This window comes from Anthonomus grandis, chromosome 11 (genome assembly GCF_022605725.1).
Source record: "Anthonomus grandis grandis chromosome 11, icAntGran1.3, whole genome shotgun sequence".
NCBI lineage: Eukaryota > Metazoa > Arthropoda > Insecta > Coleoptera > Curculionidae > Anthonomus > Anthonomus grandis.
This window is the reverse complement of record NC_065556.1, coordinates 15,863,857-15,881,639: the sequence shown is the minus strand read 5'-3', so window position 1 is coordinate 15,881,639 and position 17,783 is coordinate 15,863,857. Positions and strand designations below refer to the sequence as shown.

The following is a 17,783-nucleotide window of genomic DNA, read 5'->3' as shown; positions in this document are numbered from 1 at the left end:
CGTATCAATAGAAAAAAGACAAGAAACGATCCTCGGGCGTTGAACAGGTGTATCTCCCGTCGTGATGAGCAAACATCGCCATGATGGTACTCCAGTCGATCTGAAGAAGCGAAAGCGTCTTAAAAGAAATCGTACGTTCGCGTATCGAGCGTGTTAAATTATTTAAAATATTTTTTTAGACCAGTTAAAATAGATAAAAAATCAGCTTTTGCTTTAGAAGTAAGTCGCTTTATTTCAAAGTTGTTTTACGCGGTATTTAAATTTATCTATTTAAACGTTCAAAAGTGATTTATTTGCGAAAATTGCGACTAGCCAAAGGCCTTATTCTTTCAAAAACTATTAATATAATTTATATAATATATTAATATGACTAAATTATTCATATTATATAGTTTTTTATCAAAAAACATGCCAATATGTAATCCAACTAAAGAATAATAATTAGCGTTTTATAACGGGATAAATCAGGCCCAAATAATACTGTTTATATTTAGAATAAAATTTAGAGGCTTTGAAAAAAAATATAAAATTTAAGCCAAAAATAGAGCAATTATTTATGGTTGCTACTTGATTGCCTTGCGGTATTTTGTCTATTATTACGATAAAACTTCAACCTAAACCTGCTAAATGAAAAATCATTTTATAGAGCCAACTGTGATTTATGCTTGGAATATAAAGAGTTGGTATTTGCACTTATATTATGGTACTTTTAGACTTATAATAAGTCCGAGTTCCTTAGCACAAATGATTAATTGCTTGACAGAGTGAATAATATGGAAATTTCATGGTAATTTAATAAAATATTTTTCTTTCAGCCTGTAGTCTATGCAGTTCAAATTTTTCGATTAATATTCAAAATTATCAAGTTTACAGATAACCTTATTTTTTACTTAAAAATTCCTATAAATTGTCAAATAGATGTTTAATAATTAGCATCTTTTTTGAGTTAAAAAGATGCTATATGTAGTTAGTATATTATATATACGTACTAGTAACTATATATACTAACTCATTTTGTTGCTTAATTTAAAACTCAAACATTATTATTGAGATTAAATTAACGATATGAATGATTTATTGGATTATCCTTTCCGTAGTCGGTAATTATAAAGATCACTCTTGAATCTTTGGAATAAAATCCTACTTTTTGAGTTAATAAACTTGACCTAACATAATATGACCAAAAACCTATATTCCTCTTACTTTAGTATATAAAATTATTATTTCTTACGGTATATTATTAAACATGGTTTATGCATTAATACATATGTCTTATATTTAAATCAAGAACTGCCTTCGAATATTTTAAAGCGTCTGTCGTTACTTCCATCTATAAACCTGGTGATAGACCAAAAATTACACATTTTCGAAAAATCCCTAAAAGAACGACTCTTTAAATTATTGTCTGTTAATTACATTTTATCTAAACACCAATTTGGACGCGCCGTTATTAGTACTTCGGATGCTATCCTCCTGGTCACAAAAACCGTAATGTAACACCTTGATAAAGGTTAAAACTGTCTTGAAATATTTTCTGATCTAGTCAAGTCTTTTGACACGGTGCCTCATGACACCCTTCTTGATATCCTAAGCTTTTATGGTGTCAGAGAGGTTGTGTTACAAGTTTTTAAGAGTTATCTAGCGGGCGGAAAACAGATAATTAAAATTAATAATATCTGTTCTTGGGCCCTTACTATTCTTAATCTATATGAATTATTTAATAGATATCTTATTTGAAAATGGTATGGCTACTTATGCTGACGATTCTGTGGTTATAAGGAGATACTAAATATTTAGGAGTAATTATTAATCAGAATATCAAGTGAAACAACATGTGATGAGATTAACTAATAACAATAAAAAATTAATTCGGAAATTTTTTATGATTAGGAAAATTCTAAATAAACTACTTTTGATATTAAAATGTTCTTGTAAAGCCTTTACTGAGATGTGCTTTAATAGTATGGAGTCTCCAAAATTACTTTCTTAAAACCTAAACCTTAGGTCATTTCACTACCTTAATGTAGAAATATACAACATTTTGATGCTAACCATCAGGATGAGAGGAAACACAAAAGCTTGATAGAAGTAATAATTTTTTAAAATTTTCAACATTATTCTGACCAGTTTTCCTTGTATCAAAATAATTAAACTTTTCTTTTTTTATTTTAAATATCAACCTAATTAGGCTTTCTCGTGAGTTTGAGCAAATGGTACACACTTAATCTTATTTTAATATTTATCGGGTTAGCTTTATTGTTGAACTCTTATTATTATGGGTTTTTTGGTACATACAGAAACTAGGGTTTTTAGGTACCTAATACATTAAGAACAGTAAACCAGTGCCATTAATATAACATATACATATTAATATAACAATTTAATTTTGGTAATATATGAGTATGAGTATGAGAGAGTATGAGTATTTTTAGTTTAAATATTCTTCTTAAGTTTTCTGACTTAATTTTATTAAATGTTGTTAAGCCATAGCTGCTACTTGCTTCAATATATTTTATTTTGGCAAAAACACCTTAATAGAGTCAAATATTTAATTATTTTTTGAAAAATTACTCTTCGTCTTGTTTATAAAATATGTCAAACAAGTAAACAAGTGGTTGATACTTAGCCTGTATCTATTTTTCCAATCCAAGTGTTTTTTAAATTTAATTTAATGCTTTTCAAACCAATTTTCAATTTATTGAGATATTAAACGTAGATGTTTATTTTTTCCAAAAATTTTATTTTCTTCTATGTATTTCTGACTCTTGAGTAATTTTTCAAGACCTTCAAGTATTAAATATATTTTTTCTCTGTATTCTGCGCATTTTAAATAAATTTATATATTTTACAGAATTTTATTACCATTCTCCAGATATTAAAAAAAAAAATCATTTTATTTTAGGTAATTTTTTTCAAATTTTAATTTAAAACTTAGGAATAACTCAATTAATCCTTTTTTCATTTTCTATGGTATTTAAAAATGTATCCACCTAATACTCTTATAATTTTTATATAAATACTCTTTGTATTTTATACAAATTCAATGGAGTGGACCAAGGACCTCTAGTTTCTCTATGAATCGGTCACACCTGCAGCCGTTTTGGCTGGATTATTAGAATGCTATTTAATGAACTACAAAATTTAAATCATATTCCCAATGAACACAAATATATCAGCCTTATTGGTGGCGACGATTTTGCTGACTGAAATTTGAGGTCAACACGAGTTTACTAAGGATAGATCAACGGCTACCAACCTCGCAGTTTTTCCGGACTACTTGGTGACTGCAGTAAAACAGGGATATTTTCGCACAAATGCTGCCTGCAAACATAGAATACCCATTCTTTATTAATTCTTCGCAAACTCAATGCACTACAAGAAGTGATATAGAGAGAAAGAGTTGTCGTTGTTAGAGCATCGGTTCTTATGGAGTACCTACGTATAGTTAAAAAAATACTGAAAATATTTCCAACCCTGTGTATCCTATTCCAGAAATCCTTTAATTGCAGGACTTTCCAGAAGGGTAGAAGCAATTGTTGCTTATGCCACTTGTTAAGTTTGGACAATACCAAGACGTAATGAACTACCGGATTTTCTTTATTGCCGATGGTGTCAAATATGTCAATAATCCATTATAACCAACTCATCCATTAGCTCTGTGCCGCATCCAAAAAGAGTATAGCATAGGAACAACACGAGTTTACTAAGGATAGATCAACGGCTACCAATCTCGCAGTTTTTCCGGACTACTTGGTGACTGCAGTAAAACAGGGATATTATGTCGATGTCGTTTATACTGATTTAACGAAAGCCTTTAACCTAGTGAGGCGTCAGCTTTTCATGTAAAAACTCGCTTGGTTTTTTGAGGACTTATAGTAGGGTAAGAGTTGGTAATGTTCTGTTGCGTAAAGTTAATGTTACGTTGGATGTACCTCAAGGATTCCGCCTGGATCTTGTGTTATTTTTTTTTAATATTGTCGTGCGTCATTTTTGTAAGAGTTAATATTCATTATGTACGGATGGTCTTAAACTACGTTTGTCTAAAAAATAAAGACGAATGCTTTCACTTCAGAGAATAGAGACTACAACTGGTACAACGGCAACTGTAGAGATATAAATGTTTTTAAATTTTAAATTTTATGCTATTCTAAACTGAAAGAAACTATTTTATATGTATATCATAAATATATATACATATATTTATGATTGATAGTTTTAATGTTAAATTTCATACTCGTTTTTTACGTCGTAACTGTTAGCATATCTGTATTACTCGAGTATTGTTCTATGTTATGGCTTTTAATATTTCCTTCCATTGTAAACATGTTATATTGACATTTAGTTCTAAACTACTAAACTACTAAGTAGAGTCTTACTTAGGGTGCCTTAAAGAACCACACGGATACAATCACTAGTTTAGCATTAAACCAACTATAGACAACAAGGCTTTTGCCACAATTTAACAAAAATCGACGATAAATTATACTTTAATATAGACTTTATTAGTTGCAACTTAATGACTTTCAAAAACCATGTTAAATATTCTAGTAAAGGTCAATTTTAGTAACTTAACATTTTTAAGAATTTTTTGCAGTTCTATTTGCAGTATTTTGACTGAGTATAATCTTTGCACTTTTGTGATGAATAAAAATTATACCATATTTAAACCTAGAAGCACAACTGTTTTTATCAAAATATTGGCTTAAAGTACAGAGTTTCATAACTATAACGAGGCACATATATTTATAATCACATTAAGTTGTAATAAACTCATAGTGATAAACAAATAATTTAAATCTACAAGAAAAAGTTACAATTTGATTTTTTAGTCATAATATAATAAATTAAACCTAAGTAAATGATATTGTAATCTATTAATACAAAACCATAAATCTAGTTTATTATTACTAAGAAATGCGCAAAGAAATAATAGAATTCATGCAAATTTGTTTCTTACGTACGTTCTAATAAAAAAACTATTTTGCTACTAATTTTTCTTACAAAATTATTTATGAAGGTTAAATACAGCATATGGAACTATTTTATGGATAGACTAGGTCTAGACTTTTGCTTTATTAACTGCAACTCCTTGACTGGAAACAGCGTCTTTGAAATACTGTACAACATTTTGAAATAGACTATATTTCCTAAAACTTCGTAGCATTAGAGACAATTTCTTTAATGGTCCTTTTTTACAAAATGATTTTCCTACGACATTAATATGATCAAGGTAAGCCAGACGTGTCTTCCAGAATAGTCCCTTTTAAAATCGTTTCCATTAGCCATTCAAAAGAACCATTGCAAAGTCGAAATGCAGCATGAATGAAGTTTTCCTCGTTTTTTATTTTGTTTTATCAATTAAATTTTCCGTTTTTCAAATAATTTAATTTTTTTTGTAAAATTAGCGGACTAATATAATAATTTTCGCGCATTTATGCTTATCAATCGTCAATTTTAAAAATAAATATATTTAATTTAATATTTTTCTTTTATTTTTAGCCGAGCTCTTAATGAGATCCACCATAAATATATAAGTTGGCAATGTTGATACTAAAGATTAAAGTTGTTTTGCGGTTAAAATAAAACATATTTTATTGTAGCATAAATGAGCGACAAATCTCGAAACCTGAAAATTAAAAATAACGATTTTTATTATACTTTTTCCTCTCTAAGTTGGTTGCCAAGACGCAAGATAAGACAGCCTGTTTTTTTTAGTATTTAATTATCATAAATATATATGATTTAAAAAAAAATTAAATAATTAATTTCAAAGTCTTTTTGCATTCTTTTTTCAAAATTTACTGCTAAAATAATGTCTTCTTTTTTTTTTTTTATTTTTTTTTAAGTCACAAAAGTTTCTTCTTTATTTTATATTTCCGTTTCGTTAAATTTAAGTTTTAAATAACAAAAAAACTAAGTTGAGTTTGACTAAGGTTTACACTACTTAGTAATAAATACGTAACTACTAGTGAGTTACGTATTTTGAAGTCACAAATAAACAAAAATACATTATGTTAATGTACTGCTAAAATAATAATTACAAATACTATAAAAACTTTAGTAGAGAAATATATAAACTTACTAAATATACAGGGTGATTTTCAACCTATGCGCATAAACTTGGGAAATGATAGCTGATGAGTAATAATGAAAAAAAAATGTGGTAAAATATTTTTAGTTTTGGAGATATCCATATTTTTTTAAATAAAAAACGTGTATTTTTTAACGTGTTTAATTTAAACTTATTTAAAGCAACTGTTCGAAGTTGTTTCCATTATTTTCGATACAGACTTGAGCTCGTCGAATCCATGAAGACGTACATGCACGGGCCAAACCACGCGATGTTGTAGCTCTTCGTTTACATACACCATTGTTTTCATATGACCCCACAAATAAAAGTCTAATGGACTAAGGTCAGGCGAGGGAGGAGGCCACCCAACTGGACCATCACGGCCGATCCATCGTCCGGGAAACACACGATCTAAATGTTGTCGTGAGAAATGTGGTGGAGTACCATCATGAAGAAACCACATGTTCTGCCTAACGTTGAGATTCACATTTTCAAGGAGCACTGGTAAATTGTTGCGCAAAAATTCAAAATACCGAGCACCAGTCAAACGATTTTCCAGAATAAAAGGTCCGATGAGCATCCCTTTTAGAATTCCAGCCCATACATTTACAGAAAAACGTTGATGAAAGTGTGTTCTCCGTGTAATATGCGGATTTTCCAAAGCCCAGTATGAGTGTTATGAAAGTTGAAAATTCCATTGTGCGTAAAATTTGCCTCATCCGTAACTAAAATGTTCATGGTAACAAGTTTGGGCTTAACTGCTGGTGATGTAACAACCACTCACAAAAGTTTACTCGAAGCGGCAAATCTCTTGGAAGTAGGGCTTGTACCCTCTGCACATAAAACGGGTACAGCAACTCGTGCCTTAAAATTTGCCAACTTGTAGATTGCGATATTCCAAATCGAGCTGCAATTGTCCTAGTGCTAATTCCAGGTTGTTCTTCGATAACTTCTATAAAATATCCTCCTCCAGATTTAGAATGTGCCTAGGTCTAATAGCTCCTCCATCTTGTCCGGGCCGCGGCCGCAAATTGCCAATTTCTCTACCCCACTGAATAACACGTAAGAAAGCCCTACGTCTCGGGTGATATCTTCGGGGAAATCTTTGGACATACAGATCAGCTGCTGCCACTGCATTCTGATGCGTTTCTCCGTAAACCAAAACCATGTCAACAAGTTCTTCATTTGTAAAAATGTGCGCCATTACATGTGACGCTTTTATTTTGTTCGTGTCAAAAATAACGGTCGAAAACGATCACAGTCACCAACAAACTAAGTACTGCTAAAGATTCCAAACAACAAATTCCAAATATTATGACTTGTTTACTATCAGTTATTAATAAACAAAATAAGTTCGTCTGATACACGTTCTGTTGACATTTGTTTAACTTTATTTCGGAAACCAAAAATATTTTACTAAATTTTTTTCTCATTATTACTCATTATTGATCTTCATCTACCATTTCCCAAGTTTATGCGCATAGGTTGAAAATCACCGTGTATAGAATATGCAGGAGGGCACAAAGAGTTTAAATAACGATTTTTAAAATTAATTATTTAAATCTTAATATTGTTAAAAAAAAAAGGTTTATATATAATAGTATAATGAATTATATAGACCTGCACTTTTGTAGAGATCGTTTTCTTTATTTTTCACGTCGAGAGATATTAGGCGGGCAGTCTTTGGAACCTCTGTATCCTGGATACTTTTAGCAAATCAGACTCAAAAATTCTTTTTAAGAATATTATTTAGCCATAAAAAGAGTATTTGGCTCAGTGATCTTAGGTTAACCATATAAAAGTGGTGTCTTGAAATTCATCGGGTACAATTTAAATTTACTTTGTTTTGTAATTTGACTATTAAAATTGTTTTGTCTAATATTTTCTTTAAATGATCAAAGAAGCTAGCTTGTTGAGTCGGTTAAGGATTCAAAATCAATTGAGATGTACTTAAAATAAGCTATATAAAAGGCTCTAGAATCCTTTATGTCCTAGATAAAGGCTTTTCCTTATTCTTTGATCCATCTGAGTCAAAATAAATAAAAAAGGTCTTTAACCTGGATAACTAATAATATTTAAGATCTTTCAAGTAATAATTACAAAGAAAACTTTTCCAATAATTAGAATCAACCCAACTGTAAGTTTCTTATAAATTAAGAAACATTTCTTCAGTTGTTTTGTGTTTTTTTTTGCGAAAAAGTATTTCTATAATTAATTAATACTTGATTGAAAGTTAACTTTATGAACACATATAATGAATAATTTCTTCTACGTGGGGATAGGACGTGGGTCTAAGTGCCTATACAATAGAAGAGAACCCAACAGTATTAATAAATTAGGTAATGTGGTTGTACTAAAAATGGATTGGTTATCTACGATCAATAACAAATGTATATATCGTCAGCAAAATTTTTAAAAGAAATAAAATAAATCCTATACTTGAAAAACTGGCATCTTTCCAATAATAATAAAATGAAGATTTATTGAATCAAACTTAATTAATCTACCAATTTTTTTTAAAACTTAAGCATTTTTTAAAGCTTGATAACAGAAATCACATCTGTTAATCTTAATAAAGTAATATGGTTTGGACTAAGGATGGGTAGTTATAAGTTATAATAAAAAACAACAGATTTTATAATATATTTCACATTTATTATGCAATGCTTTTATTTCAAAACAAACAACTCTTAATAACTTTGGAAGGTAAATGGTTGCCTCGTAGTGTCACATATTATTTTAAATGGCAAACAATTTTTTAATTTACTTCGCAAAAAAAATTGATGCAAGTTGAAGCGTTTTATTGGTCAAAAAATACAGCAATAAACAGTTCATTGTATCCAAATAGTCTAAAAAATACTCCTCGAAAATAGAATATTCAATTATTCAATACTTCAATCGTCGAATTTTTGCAAAACCAAGTAGATGCAACTGAAGTTAGGATACTATAGTCGGATTACCGAACAGATGGAGTAAATGATGTGCGCGAAATATAGGCCCGCCCATCGATGCAACCTTGGCAGATTTAGACGAGGAGAATTATGCCTACTTATTTTAAATTATTTTACCGTACAGCTTTGCTTTGTAAGCAGCTTTTTTTTAAATTTAATACGGTCGCCTGTAAAATGGGTCCAAACCGATTTTGAGGTTGTGCCAGATAATGATATAATAATCCTTTTTAAGTATTTTGTTATGCAAAGTTATGTTAATATATTGGGATTTACCGAAAAGAATGCAAAATTATGCCCGAATACCGAATTTCATGACCATAGGCCTACTTTGATTTTTACAAATTTCAATCTCTAATAATTAAATATGAATAAAAAAATTCATTGGTACATAAAACGTAAAAATCAAAGTAGGTCTATGGTTATGAAATGCGGTATTCGGGCATAATTTTGCATTCTAAACAACTTTTTCTTATAAACTTTTTTTATATCTTGCCTAGAATTACTACTTTACCCTCCACTTTACCTACTTATAAAATTTAAAAAATATTCGTATCAGGGCAAGCTTAATTTAAAAAAAATTACATTATGCTAAATTTTATTTTTTAATTAAGTAGGGCTGGATGCCAAACGGTTAAATATTAACCACAATATTTGTTGTAATTTTCACGTATAAATTCGCTCATCCTGGGATACACGGTATATTAAAAATATTTATTACCTGCTGCTTCTGCTGTAAACTGGACTTTTTGCACTTTGTTGTATGCTGGATGCTCGTTATCACATGTTTTATATATGTTCATAATCACTTGCTTTTCAGCAATGGTCAAATGTTTTCATACTCTTTTCTTGAGGAGTGACAATGGGGGTGTAAGTGGCGCATCAGCCATTATTTGTTAACAAACAAATTAACAAATTGACAAAAAAATAAACACAATGTTAACTTTTCAATATTGCGAAGATTCAAATATTCGAATAGCAAAAAATTCAACCAAAACGATCTAAAGCCGCTCGACTAATAAAATTAAATAAAACCCCAAGTCACGAACCCTATCGAGGCTCTAGGCCACACCTCCGGCGCAGAACGATCACGTGACCACTCCATCTGTTCGGTAACCCAAGTATAAACGAAAATAATTTGTATTTCCAACAAGATGGAGCTCCTCCGCACTATGCTTTGATAGTTCGAGAGTGGCTAATTAAATAGTTTCCAGGGATGTGGATTGGTAAATTGGCACGATCACTAGATAAAAGGATTTTATTATTATCTCGCGAACAAAAGCATATTTTGAGCACGTAACAAGATAAATTCTATGAACTGATTAAATTGTTTACTTTTTAAACACCCTTTGCCAGCCTTACTATTTATAAGTCTATAAACTTAGCCATTTGATGAAGATAATCCAAAGTGTGACGTCGATAAAATATTTATTATTACCAGATATACCTAACCTATAATAAATAAATATTATTATAGGTTACTATTCGGTGGTACGTCAAATAATTTAATGTTTTTTGGCATGTATCACACGATTTGAATTTAACATATCAAAGTGAGGTTGGCTGGAGGTGAGGTGATTAACAGAACTTCGTCAAATATAAAATTAAACGTCCCCCTGTATAACTAGATTGACGTATTTTATTTCTAAATAAATTTGACAAAACTGCAAATCAGAACAATTGTTCATATTTTTTTACTCCATTTCGAGTTCAAAAATGATTTACTATTAGCAATTATTATGTCGAGGTATTTGAACAAAAAGCGAAGAAAAAGAAAATATAGTATTTATCCATTTAACACACAGATGTGTGACTCCACATCTGTGTGTTAAATGGATAACTCCACAGCTATCAACACATTGATATTGTCGTATTCTGTTCTTCCATAGCCCGCTCTATTTAAAAAAGTGAGCAAGCTATGGTTCTGGTAATATTGAATACCGCGTTATACCGCGGAACGATAATATTATGACCATCTACATTAAAAACAATAGAGAACGTTTTTGTCGCAGCGTCTTAAAAACATTCATAAAAGCGTTTTCAAAATTAGTCGCTGTCGCTGGTCGCAAGCCTGGCCACCTACATAAGAATCAATGCAATACACAAGTGCGTCCGGATCGCAACGTTTCTGTCGCAGCAACCAGGTCACCAGTTTGGACGTAGCCTAAGAAAAAGAACAATTAAATTAGAACATTAATTTGACTTCACCGTATTGACCATATTGTTTCACATTCAAGTTGGAAAATAAATATTCTATTATTTCCTATCCTAACAATACTGTCTATTAATTGAATTTGATTTCTTAACCATCACCATTAATATCTGATATATGTATATGTTACACCGAATTTGTGTAATTTGCGATTTCCTGTATTCAGCAAAATGTTGCTTAATTCGTGATATAAACAGCAGAGTTACCGATTTCTTGTAATAGGCTAATATTTTAGTTAAAATTGCTTATTTAACGAAATAGGCACAATGCTTGTTTCGAAAATTAAACTAAGATGGTAGGTATTTTATTACCAACTTATATAATATATATTTCTTACATATTTTAATGAGGAATAAATAAAAACTAAATTGTTTTGCAAAACTAAATAAAATACTATTTATTTATTAACGTGTTATATGCTTACAAATTGCCACAATTTCGTCCAGCATAACAAGCCGAATTACATATAAAGTTGTTTTCTAAACATTTGCATCTTTTTGATCTGCACATTTTAGTACAATTACACCTTTTATAACCTTGTCCAGAACTTATTGAATCTTTACGAACAAGCATACGAATATTAGTTTCAATGTCAGGCACTTCACTTAATTTTATCTTCTTAAATTTTGTTGCTTGTTTACAATGCCATGCTTTGTACCGATTTTAAACTTTCCATCCTTCTTATCCATAGCTACTCCAATAAGGTTGGCTGTATCCCCTCTTCCTCTGTCAATTTCGCTAATAGCTATTAAAGACTAAATATATTTATAAAATAATTATTTTCTAATGGAATTGTTTATTTTTTACCTACAAGCACATTTTCACTAATATTTAATTAGCCCAGTTTTTTATTTGATCTTTCGGTCATGTTCGAAGCTTGCTTTAAAAGATTTTCGTGAGCTAGTTTCCTTAAATGAACAGCAGGATGCTCGTCTTGATTTTCAATGTTATGCGAATTGTCAGAGGCGACTTCATGTGAAATTATCTCTTTAGTTTCAGTAAAAGGTCCGCCAATAATCTTAAAAGAAAAATTGGAATGTAATTCAACAATATAACTGATTTTTCTATTTACCTACCTGATTGCTTAAAATAACAACATTTTTGTTTACCATGTCGTAATCTACGCCTTTCTTGAGATTCAGTAATAAGTAAATCCTTTTGGATACGGTTCTTTATCATTTTCCTGAAATAGCTAAAATTTAAATTTAATTTTTATTATTTAAAAAAAATACTTACACCAGTTTCCATGATAATGACGTAATTATCGTTCATGTTCAAGCTATTTTCTGTCTCTATCTCAACAAGTGCGTTTTTTTTTATAATACTTATTTTAAATATTATTTTACTTATTTTAAATACCTACTTATTTTAAATTATTTTACCATACGCTTGCTTTGTAAGCAGCTTTTTTTAAAATTTAATACGGTCGCCTGTTAAATGGGTCCAAACCGATTTTGAGGTTGTGCCAGATAATGATATAATAATCCCTTTTAAGTATTTTGTTATGCAAAGTTATGTTAATATATTGGGGTTTACCGAAAAGAATGCAAAATTATGCCCGAATACCGAATTTCATAACCATAGGCCTACTTTGATTTTTACAAATTTCAATCTCTAATAATTAAATATGAATAAAAAAATTTATTGGTACACAAAACGTAAAATCAAAGTAGGTCTATGGTTATGAAATGCGGTATTCGGGCATAATTTTGCATTCTAAACAACCTTTTCTTATAAACTTTTTTTATATCTTGCTTAGAATTACTACTTTACCCTCCACTTTACCTACTTATAAAATTTTAAAAATGTTCGTATCAAGGCAAGCTTAATTTAAAAAAAATAATATTATGCTAAATATAATTTTTTAATCAAGTAGGGCTGGATGCCAAACGGTTAAATATTAACCACAATATTTTTTGTAATTTTCACGTATAAATTCGTTCATCCTGGGATACACGGTATATTAAAAATATTTATTACCTGCTGCTTCTGCTGTAAACTGGACTTTTTGCACTTTGTTGTATGCTGGATGCTCGATATGACATATTTTATATATGTTCATAATCACTTCCTTCTCAGCAATGGTCAAATGTTTTCGTACTCTTTTCTTGGGGAGTGACAATGGGGGTGTAAGTGGCGCGTCAGCCATTATTTGTTAACAAACAAATTAACAAAGTAACAAAAAAATAAACACAATTTTAACTTTTCAATATTGCGAAGATTCAAATATTCGATTAGCAAAAAATTCAACCAAAACGATCTAAAGCCGCTCGACTAATAAAATTAAATAAAACCCCAAGTCATGAACCCTATCAAGGCTCTAGGCCACACCTCCGGCGCAGAACGATCACGTCTCCATCTGTTCGGTAGCCCAAGTATAAACGAAAATAATTTGTATTTCCAACAAGATGGAGCTCCTCCGCACTATGCTTTGATAGTTCGAGAGTGGCTAATTAAAGAGTTTCCAGGGATGTGCATTGGTAAATTGGCACGGTCACCAGACAAAAGGATTTTATTATTATCTCGCGAATAAAAGCATATTTTGAGCACGTAACAAGATAAATTCTATGAACTGATTAAATTGTTTACTTTTTAAACATCTTTTGACAGCCTTACTGTTTATAAGTCTATAAACTTAGGCATTTGATGAAGATAATCCAAAGTGTGACGTCGATAAAATATTTATTATTACCAGATATACCTAACCTATAATAAATAAATATTATTATAGGTTACTATTCGGTAGTACGTCAAATAATTTAATGTTTTTTGGCATGTATCACAAGATTTGAATTTAACATATCAAAATGAGGTTGGCTGTAGGTGAGGTGATTAACAGAACTTTGTCAAATATAAAATTAAACGTCGCCCTGTACAACTAGATTGACGTATTTTATTTCTAAATAAATTTGACAAAACTGCAAATCACTAAGGCTACGACCAAGCTTGCGACCTGGTCGCTGCGACAGTAACGTTGCGCTTCAGACGCTATATTGAAATATCTTTGCGTGTGGCTGCGCTTTAAACCCGCGACAGCGTTTTTTTACTCCATTTCGAGTTCAAAAATGATTTACTATTAGCAATTATTATGTCGAGGTATTTGAACAAAAAGCGAAGAAAAAGAAAATATAGTATTTATCTATTTAACACACAGATGTGTGAATTTGTAACATACGTTCTTTATTTTTCTCAGCATTATTGAGTTCATCCCAGTTTTTTACTACAGTACTACTTATTTCGATCTACAATTTCCCTTGATGTTTTTATTAGACTAATTCTTTAACTTTGTATTCCAAAGGGGTGGCCGTGCTTAAATTTCATTTATAAATAATTAGGTATTAAGCATTTTTTCAATTTCACCTTTCGCACGTATTCTCGCAAACTCCACAGCTATCAACAAATTGATATTGTCGTATCCTGTTCTTCCATAGCCCGCTCTATTTAAAAAAATGAGCAAGCTATGGTTCTGGTAATATTGAATACCGCGTTATACCGCGGAACGATAATATTATGACCATCTACATTAAAAACAATAGAGAACGTTTTTGTCGCAGCGTCTTAAAAACATTCATAAAAGCGTTTTCAAAATTAGTCGCTGTCGCTGGTCGCAAACCTGGCCACCTACATAAGAATCAATGCAATACACAAGTGCGTCCGGATCGCAACGTTTCTGTCGCAGCAACCAGGTCACCAGTTTGGACGTAGCCTAAGAAAAAGAACAATTAAATTAGAACATTAATTTGACTTCACCGTATTGACCGTATTATTTCACATTCAAGTTGGAAAATAAATGTTCTATTATTTCCTATCCTAACAATACTGTCTATTAATTGAATTTGATTTCTTAACCATCACCATTAATATCTGATATATGTATATGTTACACCGAATTTGTGTAATTTGCGATTTCCTGTATTCAGCAAAATGTTGCTTAATTCGTGATATAAACAGCAGAGTTACCGATTTCTTGTAATAGGCTAATATTTTAGTTAAAATTGCTTATTTAACGAAATAGGCACAATGCTTGTTTCAAAAATTAAATTAAGATGGTAGGTATTTTAAACATTTTATTACCAACTTATATAATAAATATTTTTTACATATTTTAATGAGAAATAAATAAAAACTAAATTGTTTTGCAAAACTAAATAAAACACTATTTATTTATAAACGTGTTATATGCTTACAAATTGCCACAATTTTGTCCAGCATAATAAGCCGAATTACATATATAGTTGTTTTGTAAATATTTGCATCTTTTTGATCTGCATATTTTAGTACAATTACAGCTTTTATAACCTTGTCCAGAACTTATTGAATCTTTACGAACAAGCATACGAATATTAGTTTTAATGTCAGGCACTTCACTTAACTTTTGCTTCTTAAATTTTGTTGCTTGTACGGAATTCCTTTTAAGCCAAGTAGTTACAATGCCATGCTTGGTACCAATTTTAAACTTTCCATCCTTCTTATCCATAGCTACTCCAATAAGGTTGGCTGTATCCCCTCTTCCTCTGTCAATTTCGCTAATAGCTATTAAAGACTAAATATATTTATAAAATAATTATTTTCTAATGGAATTGTTTATTTTTTACCTACAAGCACATTTTCACTAATATTTAATTAGCCCAGTTTTTTATTTGATCTTTCGGTCATGTTCGAAGCTTGCTTTAAAAGATTTTCGTGAGCTAGTTTCCTTAAATGAACAGCAGGATGCTCGTCTTGATTTTCAATGTTATGCGAATTGTCAGAGACGACTTCATGTGAAATTATCTCTTTAGTTTCAGTAAAAGGTCCGCCAATAATCTTAAAAGAAAAATTGGAATGTAATTCAACAATATAACTGATTTTTCTATTTACCTACCTGATTGCTTAAAATAACAACATTTTTGTTTACCATGTCGTAATCTACGCCTTTCTTGAGATTCAGTAATAAGTAAATCCTTTTGGATACGGTTCTTTATCATTTTCCTGAAATAGCTAAAATTTAAATTTAATTTTTATTATTTAAAAAAAATACTTACACCAGTTTCCATGATAATGACGTAATTATCGTTCATGTTCAAGCTATTTTCTGTCTCTATCTCAACAAGTGCGTTTTTTTTCCTGTGTCAGATGTTATTGTGTTTATTGGTTGGAGATCAAATCTTGTGCATTACTTTCTATGATACTATCTGCTTGAAGTTTTATGTCATCTAATATTTCTTCATCATGAGACGTTGTAGCATATTTTTCAAGGTCCACATCCGATTTATTTTCTGGATTTTTAAGTAATTAATATATCTTTTATTATTCCATTTATTCCATTATTCCATTAAAAATAGCAGACAGAAATTCTTGCGGTATTTTTGTTCCCAGACCTACTTTTAGAGGTTGTCCAAACAGCGCTTTGTAAGGCTCCATTTTTATGGCTTCGTAATAAATTGAATTTATACCCCACTGAATAAATTTCAAGCCCAAAGACCAAGAAGATGAGTTATGGTCTCGCATCCAAGCCACAAATGATTCGTGTACAACACAGATACCCCTTTCCACACTTCCTTGACTTTGTGAATGTCTTGGCCCCCCATTAACAAGAACTAAAGCTGGCCAAAGAGATCCTAACTTTTTAATTATATCGGCAGTAAATTCCCTACCATTATTAGATTGAAGCGCGATTGGAGCTCCAAAAAAATATTTAGAAGTTCTTTGGAAACTTCAATAGTTTTTTTACATACGAGCGGCCTTAAAATGCTGTACTTTGTTAAGTGTCCTTTATAGTGCAAAATAAATGTATACGGACCATCAGGCAAACTCTGATAATTTATCAAATCAATCTGAGCTCTTGAATTTAGATCTCTACTTATTATTGCTCGTACGACAATGTCTGTGCTATTTATTTTCTTAGATTTTTCTATACAACGTTCGCAACGTACTCCAGCTAAATTCGCTAATTTAAAGGAACTGTTGATATAATGGAACTGTCGATTTTTATTCACTGCTTCGTTATTGCCTATTTTTTATAACGTTTTTATAACACTATTTTCATATTCCTCATTCCACAGCAGACTAGATTTTTGAGTTTCATTCATTTTAAAACTTTTAACATTAAAGAAAACACTATATTATTGAGTTGGCCAAAAAAAACTAATTATCAATATTATTGAACAACAGACATAACCTTAAATCTGTCATACTAGCGTTTAGTTTTATTGGTTGCCAATTTCACGTATTCGGCAAATATATCCAAGCCAAGTTCACGTATTAAGATACAATTTTGCCTATTACAAAGAAATCGGCAACTCTACTGCTTATTTCATGAATTAAGCAAATTTATGCCGAATACATGAACTCGGCAATTACACAAATTTGGCATAACACATATAATAGAATACATACCACATAAATTAGTCTCTTTTCTGTCATCTAACACGGCTATTGGCTTTATTAGTAACATATGCTTAATATAGGAAATTATCTCAAGTAAGCTGTCTACCAGATGACACTCAAATCTTGAAAATTATTTATAAGCAATTTTGTAGTTGATTGATGCATTACTATAGAAATCGTATAC

At 30.5% G+C, this 17,783-nt stretch overlaps 1 protein-coding gene and 1 long non-coding RNA gene across 3 annotated transcripts in view; one reads left to right on the top strand and one right to left on the bottom strand.

Annotated features, from left to right (window-relative positions):
• LOC126742592 (BMP-binding endothelial regulator protein-like) overlaps positions 1-17,783 on the top strand; it is a 257,705-nt gene that overhangs the window by 217,841 nt on the left and 22,081 nt on the right. The gene's annotated exons all lie outside the window — the stretch shown is intronic.
• LOC126742593 (uncharacterized) lies at positions 11,683-16,874 on the bottom strand. 2 transcript variants are annotated; one of them, XR_007662616.1, is made up of 4 exons: positions 16,255-16,874; positions 16,095-16,201; positions 12,038-12,248; positions 11,683-11,985 (listed from the first exon to the last, which is right to left on the bottom strand). It is a non-coding gene; the product is annotated as an uncharacterized LOC126742593 (long non-coding RNA). The 2 variants fall into 2 exon arrangements; XR_007662615.1 differs by lacking the exon at positions 16,095-16,201 and adding an exon at positions 12,307-12,413.